The 8,361-nt window shown below is 38.4% G+C and overlaps 1 pseudogene; it reads right to left on the bottom strand.

Annotated features, from left to right (window-relative positions):
- Positions 1–6,314: 6,314 nt before the first annotated feature.
- On the bottom strand, positions 6,315–7,354 carry LOC112302254 (1-acyl-sn-glycerol-3-phosphate acyltransferase epsilon pseudogene; annotated as a pseudogene).
- Between the last annotated feature and the right edge of the window lie 1,007 nt (positions 7,355–8,361).

Below are 8,361 nucleotides of genomic sequence, written 5' to 3' on the forward strand. Positions count from 1 at the left end.
TTCTACCTAATACATAGAAACAAAAACAAAATGATAGCCAAAATGAGGAGACAAAGAAACTTGTCCCAAAGAAAACAACAGGATAAAACTCCCAAAAAATAACTAAACAAAATGAAAACAAACAATCTACCAGATACTGAGTTAAAAACACTGGTTATAAGGATGCTCAATGAACTTAGGGGAAAATAAATGACAGTAAGAACTTCAACAATGAAATAGAAAACATAAAAAATGACGATAGAAAGCATAAAAAGAACAGTCAGAAAAGAACAATGAAATAACTGAATTTAAGAACACATTACAAGGAATCAATAGCATATTAAATAAAGCAAACTACTAAATTAGCAATTTGGATATAACTGTAGCAGGAAACACCCATTCAAAAAAGAAAAAGAACTTTAAAAATAAGAATTGTTTATTTACTAATTTATTTTTTTAAATGAGGATAGTTTGAGGACATCTAGAACAACATCAAGTGTACCAAAAATTGCATCATAGGGTTACAAGAAGAAGAGGGAGAAAGGGATTGAAAACCTATTTAAAGAAATATTGAATAAAAACTTCCCTACTTGGTGAAGAAAACATACATACAAGTCCAAGAAGTTCAAGGAGTCCCAAACTAGATAAACCCAAAGAAGCCCACACCAAGATACATTATAATTAAAATGCAAAACTTAAAGGCAAATAAAGAATCTTAAAAGCATCAAGAGAAGGCCAGTGAGTGACCTACAAGAAAGCTCCAATAAGACTGTCAGCTGATTTTCCAAAAGAAAATTGGCAGTCAAAAAATAGCTACTTCCTGCCATGATGGAGGTGTAGGAAGACACACTGTGCCTCCTCACGCAACCAAGAAAGGGACAACAACAAATTTAAAAATAAAAAGCCACCAGAATTGACAGAAAATTGAACTGTATGGAAGTCAAACAACCAAGAGGAGAGGGGATTAGGGGAACTACTATAAAGGACACATGGACAAAATCAAGGGGGAGGGTGGAGGTGAGGAAGGGAGGTGGGTTCAGCTGGGGTAGGGTGGAGGGATGGGGAGAAAAGGCATACAACTGTAATTGAATAACAATAAATTTTTTTTAAAAAAGAAGAAGAAATGTTCATCTAGACCAGTAGGAGGGGCAGAGTTGGGTGACCAGGAGGAGAGGACACATGACAAGGTGTTGGCTGGAGGACCTGGGTGAGTGAGGCGGCAGCTGACAGGTAGGGCAAGGCAGCAGCTGTCAGACCGGGGCAAGCAAGGAGGCGGCTGTCAGACTGGGCGGTCCCACATTCACATGAGGACAAACCAGAAAGAACAACTGGGGAGGGAGACAGACCGTTGCAACCCAGTGTTCCAGTGCAGGGAAATAAGGGCCCAAAACTTCTGGCTGTAAAAATCTGTGGGCTGTGTCAGCGGGAGAAACTCCTATCCTCACAGGAGACTTTACTGGAGAGACCCACAGGGTCCTAGAATGTACACAAACCCACCCACCCAGGAATCACCACCAAAAGGGCCCAATTTGCTTGTAGGTAGTGGAGGAAGTGACTGAAAACTGGCTAAGAGCCAAGCAAGCAACATTGTTCCCTCTCGGACCCTTCCCCCACATACAGCATCACAACACAGTGACTTGGGTTGCCCCTCACTAGCAATACCTAAGGCTCGGCCCCTTACTAAGTAACAGGTGCACTGAGACGATAAAAAAAAAAAAAATGGCCCAAATGAAAGAACATATCAAAGCTCCAGAAAAAATACAACTAAGCAACAAAGAGATAGCCAACCTATCAGATGCAGAGTTCAAAACACTGGTAATCAGGATGCTCACAGAAATGATTAAGTATGGTTGCAAAATAAAGAAAGAAGTGAGGGCTACACAAAGTGAAATAAAGAAAGATATACAGGGAACCAACAGTGAAGGGAAGGAAACTGGGACTCAAATCAATGATTTGGAACAGAAGGAAGAAATAAACATTCAACCAGAACAGAATGAAGAAATAACAGTTCAAAAAAATGAGGAGAGGCTTCGGAACTTCCACAACAACTTTAAACATTTCAACATCCAAATCATAGGAGTGCCAGAGGAGAAGAGGAAGAGCAAGAAACTGAAAACTTATTTGAAAACAAAATGAAGGAGAACTTCCCTGATCTGGCAAAGGAAATAGACTTCCAGGGAGTCCAGGAAGCTCAGAGAGTCCCAAAGAAATTGGACCCAAGGAAGCACACACCAAGACACATCATAATTAAATCGCCCAAGATTAAAGATAAGGAAGGAATTCTAAAAGCAACAAGAGAAAAGGAGACAGTTACCTACAAAGGAGTTACTACAAGACTATCAGCTGATTTCTCAAAAGAAACCTTGCAGGCAAGAAGGGGCTAGAAAGAAGTACTCAAAGTCATGAAAGACAAGGATCTACATCCAAGATTACTCTATGCAGCAAAGCTATCATTTACAATGGAAGGGCAAATAAAGTACTTCCCAGATAAGGTCAAGTTAAAGGAGTCCATCATCACCAAGCCCTTATTATATGAAATGTTAAAGGGACTTATCTAATAAAAAGAGATGATCAAAAATATGAACAGTAAAATGACAACAAACTCACAATTATTAAAAACTGAACCTAAAAATAAACAAAAACAAGAACAAACTGAGCAAACAACTAGAACAGGAACAGAATCACAGAAATGGAGATCACTTGGATGGTTATCAGCAGGGAGGGTGGGGGAATGGGGGAAAAGGTACAGGGAATAAGTAGCATAAACAGTAGGTACATGTAAGTTCTTCAGCTTCTTGATTTCCCATACTATTCTTAACCTCCTCCTGCCTATTTTGTACCTACCGTTTATGCTTCTTATTCCCTGCACCTTCTCACCCATTGTCCCCCACCCTCTCTCCACTGCTAAACCTCCATGTGATCTCTATCTTACCACTTTTTTCATGGCCCATCATATTCCAGCTCCACTAACCTGTTTTCAATTCCTAGACTTTATTAAAAAAGGGTCAAAGAACTCACTTGCCTAACTTCCACCATGTGAGGACACAATAAGAATTTGCCAGTTAGCAACCTAGAAGAAACCAACTAAGTTAACACCCTGATCTTGGAGTTCCAACCTCCAGAACTATAAGAGCATGTCCACTCTATGTGTTGCCCTCCTCCTCAGCAAGATTATGAAGTAAATGCTTTCTGCCCCAGTGGTAAAATAAAAAACTTGTGTGGCTGGACAACCTCCATCTCCTAGTAACTGATGATTTGAGAACAAAAACTTGGCCTCTCCAATGTTTATTGATTTATACTTTCCCCCAAAAAAGTTAAAAATAGAAAATGTAGACACTTTTAAATCATAAAACTCTTGGCAAAAAGAACTTATAAGTATGGCCTATGGACATGAACTATAGGGAGGGAATGTGGGAGGGAGGGGGGTGGGCAGGATGGAGTGGAGTAGGGGGGGAAATGGGACAACTGTAATAGCATAATCAATAAATATATTTTAAAAAATTAAAAAAAAAACTCTTGGCAAATTCCATTCATACCTATCATCCCTGAAGATTGAACATGATCCCCATCTCTACTTACAGGAAGAATTGTCACAGCTCCAGGGAAATTATTTTCCCCTGAACTCAATAGATGATGAAAAGCTCTAAAGAAGATAAACAGAAAGGAAACCAAAAGAAGTCTTGAACACTGATCTACATTCAGCTGACTCAACTAAATAAGAGACGAGATTCAACCGCTACTCTTCACTATGCAGGGGGATGCTTCCATTTTATTACTGGAGTAAATTCAGACCAGAAAGTGACAAAATATTGGCATTTCAATCAAGGCAGCTTCACATAGGCACACATGCATGCAAGCATGCACACACACACATACAAGCACACACTTCCACATACACATTCTCTGCCCATGCCATTGAACACTGTGTGTTCAATGCTTTATGAAAGAAAGCCTGGAGGATGGCCAGAGATCACTTACAAGATTCAAAGGGGTGGAATTTTACAAATCCTTATAAAAGAACTGGGAGTCCTCACCAATAAGCATTTGAAATATGTCCGTCCACTCATCTGTACAGAAAAATGTCATAAACAACATGTAGAAAATATACATTCCCACAGACCACATCATGCTCAAGCTAAGTGCTCATTTTCCTCTCTTCTTTTTTAAAAACTAGGAATTAGTGATATTACTGGGGTAGTACAGATCTGCCTGACTCCTTCAATCACTTGGCAAACTATAGAACAGAGGTACATCACTTCAGCTATTGAAATAAGGAGGCAGACTGACATTACCAAATAAGCAAGTGCACTGCAGGGATATAAGAAATAGGGTATTTCAAGTGCTTAGAAAGTGACAAATTTTATGTTGAACCAGTCACTGCAGAGCACCAAATGACATTTCTTCAGGTGTAGGCATTGCATGAGGGTAAGATGGTGTTCTGTGAACATTTGTAAAGCATTTATATTCCATCAGCTTTCTTGCCAGTAGGAAAATAATAGTGTTTTTTTGCACACATGCCAGAAAAATTTTGTAATGAAAACGACAGCCTGTTTCTAAGTAAATATTAAATCACCAGCTCTCTGATGAAATGGAATTGTCTGTACTGATTTCCATATAAAAGATTCTCTTTTATAGAAAATGACTGTCCTAGAATAAGAGAACTAATTGGACCAACGCTTCAGAAGACTGGGGAAAATGAAGTAAATCAGCATTTATTGAACAAATGCCAGGCACTGAGTAGGCACTTGCTATGTGATTTCACTAAATCCTAATATCAACTTACAAGAAAAGAACAATTTCTCCCCTATCAGAGATGAGAACATTCAAAGAGTCTAGATCACATCACTTGCCCAGAAACACAATGCTAAGACGTGGTAGAAATAAGGTTTGAAAATCTAGGGCTTATTAAAACCTAACCTCATTCGAATGCTGTATGCAAACTCCCAATCTGAACAAAATTGGCCTAGATAATCTTGCCCTGGCTTTTCAAAACAAAATTAAATATAGCCCTTTTTATTTAATATTTATTGTATTTTTTCCATTACCATTTAGTCCCATATACCTCCCTCCCCCCAGCAATCACCACACTGTTGTCTATGTCCATGAGTCCTTTTTCCTTTTTGCTCAAGCCTTCCACCTCCTAACCACCCCCCTCCTCTAGCTGTCATCTACTCTCCATCTGTTGGGAACCACCCTACCTGGTTTCAGAGACTGTAACCCCCCATGGCTAAGGCTGAGTGAGAGACCTTGAGACCCTAAGCCACTAAGGAGACAAAGCTTATCTCCCTGGCAGGAGCACCACCTCTGCCCACTTTACTTCACCCTGCCTGGCCCCCACTGCATGACTGGTTAGCCAATGATGAGTAAGATTCCTCAAGGGAGGGACAACCTAAGACAAGCACGGTCATAAAGGGGCCCTCAGGGAAGGACTTGGAGGGCTATGGAGAAAGGGGGTGATGGACCCTCACCCCTCGGCTTTGACATAGCCTGAGTCCTCATTCTGCCTGCAAGAAGTCTCCTAATCTCTTGGCTGCCTTACTTTCCCTGCTGGACCTAAACCTGAAATAATGCTGGAGGTGGGTGTTGCCCTGTGCTGGAAAGGGTGGGTTCCCTGGGGCAATCAGGCCTAAGAAAGAATGCATAAAATCCTGTGAAACCTGTTTTGCTAATACCCTCAATTTAAATGATAAGGGTCCAATAATGAAATGAGTTTGTTTCCCCAAAGTTTTATGGTCCTTTAGCTATCTGACGCCGACTCAAAATAAGCCCTCAGGGTTCTTTGAATGTTATCTATTTGATTATTACTGCCTGACAATGATTGATGAGCTTTCCATATATGTCTGGTATTTCTATGCAAATTAAGCTAATAAAAGCCTGTCAAGGCAAGGGTCAGCACACTCTCCTCTTGAGAGAGTGGCCATGCCATCCCTTTTCCTCCACAAGGCTCAGTAGTCTGTGTGAATTTGTCTTGTCTCAGCCATAATGCCACGGACACTGCTTGCCAGTGACACCAGTGACCATGTCATCCATCTATGAGTCTGTCTCTCATTTACATGTTAGTTCACTTTGTTCATTAGATTCCACATTTGAGTGAAATCATATGTCTTTCTCTGATAAATAAGTCATCTGTCAACCAATGTGTGCTAATGCCCATACATATTGAGTAATTGGCGGCAGACACTGTACTACATTTCATACATATAGACTACATAGCCTAATACAGTTCCTGTTAATAATCACAGGTAAGGTCAGAACAAATTTTTTGTCAATCTGCCCAGACAAACTGTGGCATTAGTCAGAAATTCTATTTTATCCAATGTTCAATCAACAAGGTTTTACTTACACTTGTTACTAAATTCAGGAAACAATGTCATATAATGTGCAGCCACCCATAATAAACATTGTGGCATATCCCACTGCCTGGAGAAAGTCTTACACTTTAATACTAATCACAAGCAGTCAATTATTGTTCCATAGACCCACGTTTTCATATACAGCTTCCTCCCAACCTTGGTCATGAGCAGGTCTGTAGTCAGACCACTTAGGATCAACAATGATGGCAATGTCTTCTTGATATTTAGTTTAGACTGAATACTTTTCCCAGGAAATTTGTTTCTTCTTTCGGGATCCAGTGAATCAGAGAATTCACTTATCTTTTATTTCAAAATGTTCATGAAACCATCTTCTCACATGTACTTGTTCTTCTGGGATATTTTTCTTGTCTATGTAACCAATGTGAATATGAATTTTTAGACATTCTTTGTAGAGAAATTCAACCATGGATGGAGCTTCTTTCTGCTGCCCTTTATCATCCACAGTCCCTTCAAACACCAATGTAACATCATAAATTGCATCTACATAGTTTTTCATACAATCAAAATCAATATGAATGGACTGTACTCTTGGTATCATGTGTTTTAATAGTGCCAGACCTTCCTGAGCAGGAAATGTTTGGCTAGTTAAAATGACTTTTGTTAGTTCTGGATTATACCTTGTTCTCTCCAGAAAAATCACACGATACATTCAAGTTCCTGTGTTCATGTAGCTCTGCAGCTTCTTTCTCATCTCCTTCTTATTAAATCTGGCACTTATCTTGACATAGATCCCTCCATGCTGGGAAAAGTAACAGCCATACAATAAATAGAAGCCACTTTAACCCATCTTTCAGCATATAGTGCACATATCCAAGATCACTCTGCCAAATGGTGACAATCTAGTCAATTGTGCATTGATTATTTGCTAAATATATTTTCTTTACTTTTGTCAAGTCTCCATATAGAAATATCTGCACCCCAGTGTACCATTCAAAGAAGAAAAGTACCATGCTCTGGTAGATGCAGTAGAGCTGGTTGTCCATTGCCTGGCAGAAACAGGTGGGCAAGACCAGAATAAATTTTCAGAGTAGAATGGGAAGCTAAAGATCATCAAATTCATCCTTCAGTTTACTCACTAATTCATTCAACAAATATTTACCAAGTGTCTGTGGGCCATGCCCTGTTCTAAACACTGTGGATATAGCAGTAAACAAAATATATTCCATCTCTACTCTCATAAATCTTACATTCTTATTGTGAAAACAGGCAATAAATAATATTTTTACCATGGAGAAACCTGGCAAACACTACATTAACCCAGTGATGAAAGTTAACAGCACCAGTAATATCATGTAGATAACATTTAGCCTCTGACATGATGGGATTAGTACTCTTTCAAAGGAAAAAAAAACATAACTCTAGTCTAATTATGAGAAAAATATCAGGCAAACTCATAATGAGGACATTCTAGAGGATACTTAGCCAGTACTTCACAGGGTTGTCAAGGTAATAATAAATAAATAAATTTACAAACATGTGGAAACTAAACAAAACACCCCTTAACAAACAAAAGGTCAAAGAAAAAATCAAAAGGAAAAATCAAAATATACCTTAAAACTAATGAAAATGAAAACACAACACACCAAAATCTATGCCACAAAAGTAATTCTTGGAAGAACATTTATAACAACAAATGCATATTAAAAAAAGATGTCTCAAATAAGGAACATAATTTTATATCATAAGGAACTAGAAAAAGAAAAACAAATTAATCCAAAGTTTACCAGATTGAAGTAAACAAAAATAAGAACATAAATAAGTGAAATAGACCAGAAAATTAATAGAAATAACAAAACTTTTTTGAAAAGATAAAATTGACAAACCTTTAGCTATGTTAACTAAGAGAAAAGAATATGCAAATAATACAACTGTACTTGAGCAACAATAAGAAGTAAATAAAAATAAAAAAGAATATACAAATAATAAAATCAGAAATGAAAGAAGAGACATTATGACTAATACCACAGAAATATACAGGATCATAACAGACTATAATGAACAATTGCAG

This window comes from Desmodus rotundus, chromosome 6 (assembly GCF_022682495.2).
Source record: "Desmodus rotundus isolate HL8 chromosome 6, HLdesRot8A.1, whole genome shotgun sequence".
Classification (NCBI taxonomy): domain Eukaryota; kingdom Metazoa; phylum Chordata; class Mammalia; order Chiroptera; family Phyllostomidae; genus Desmodus; species Desmodus rotundus.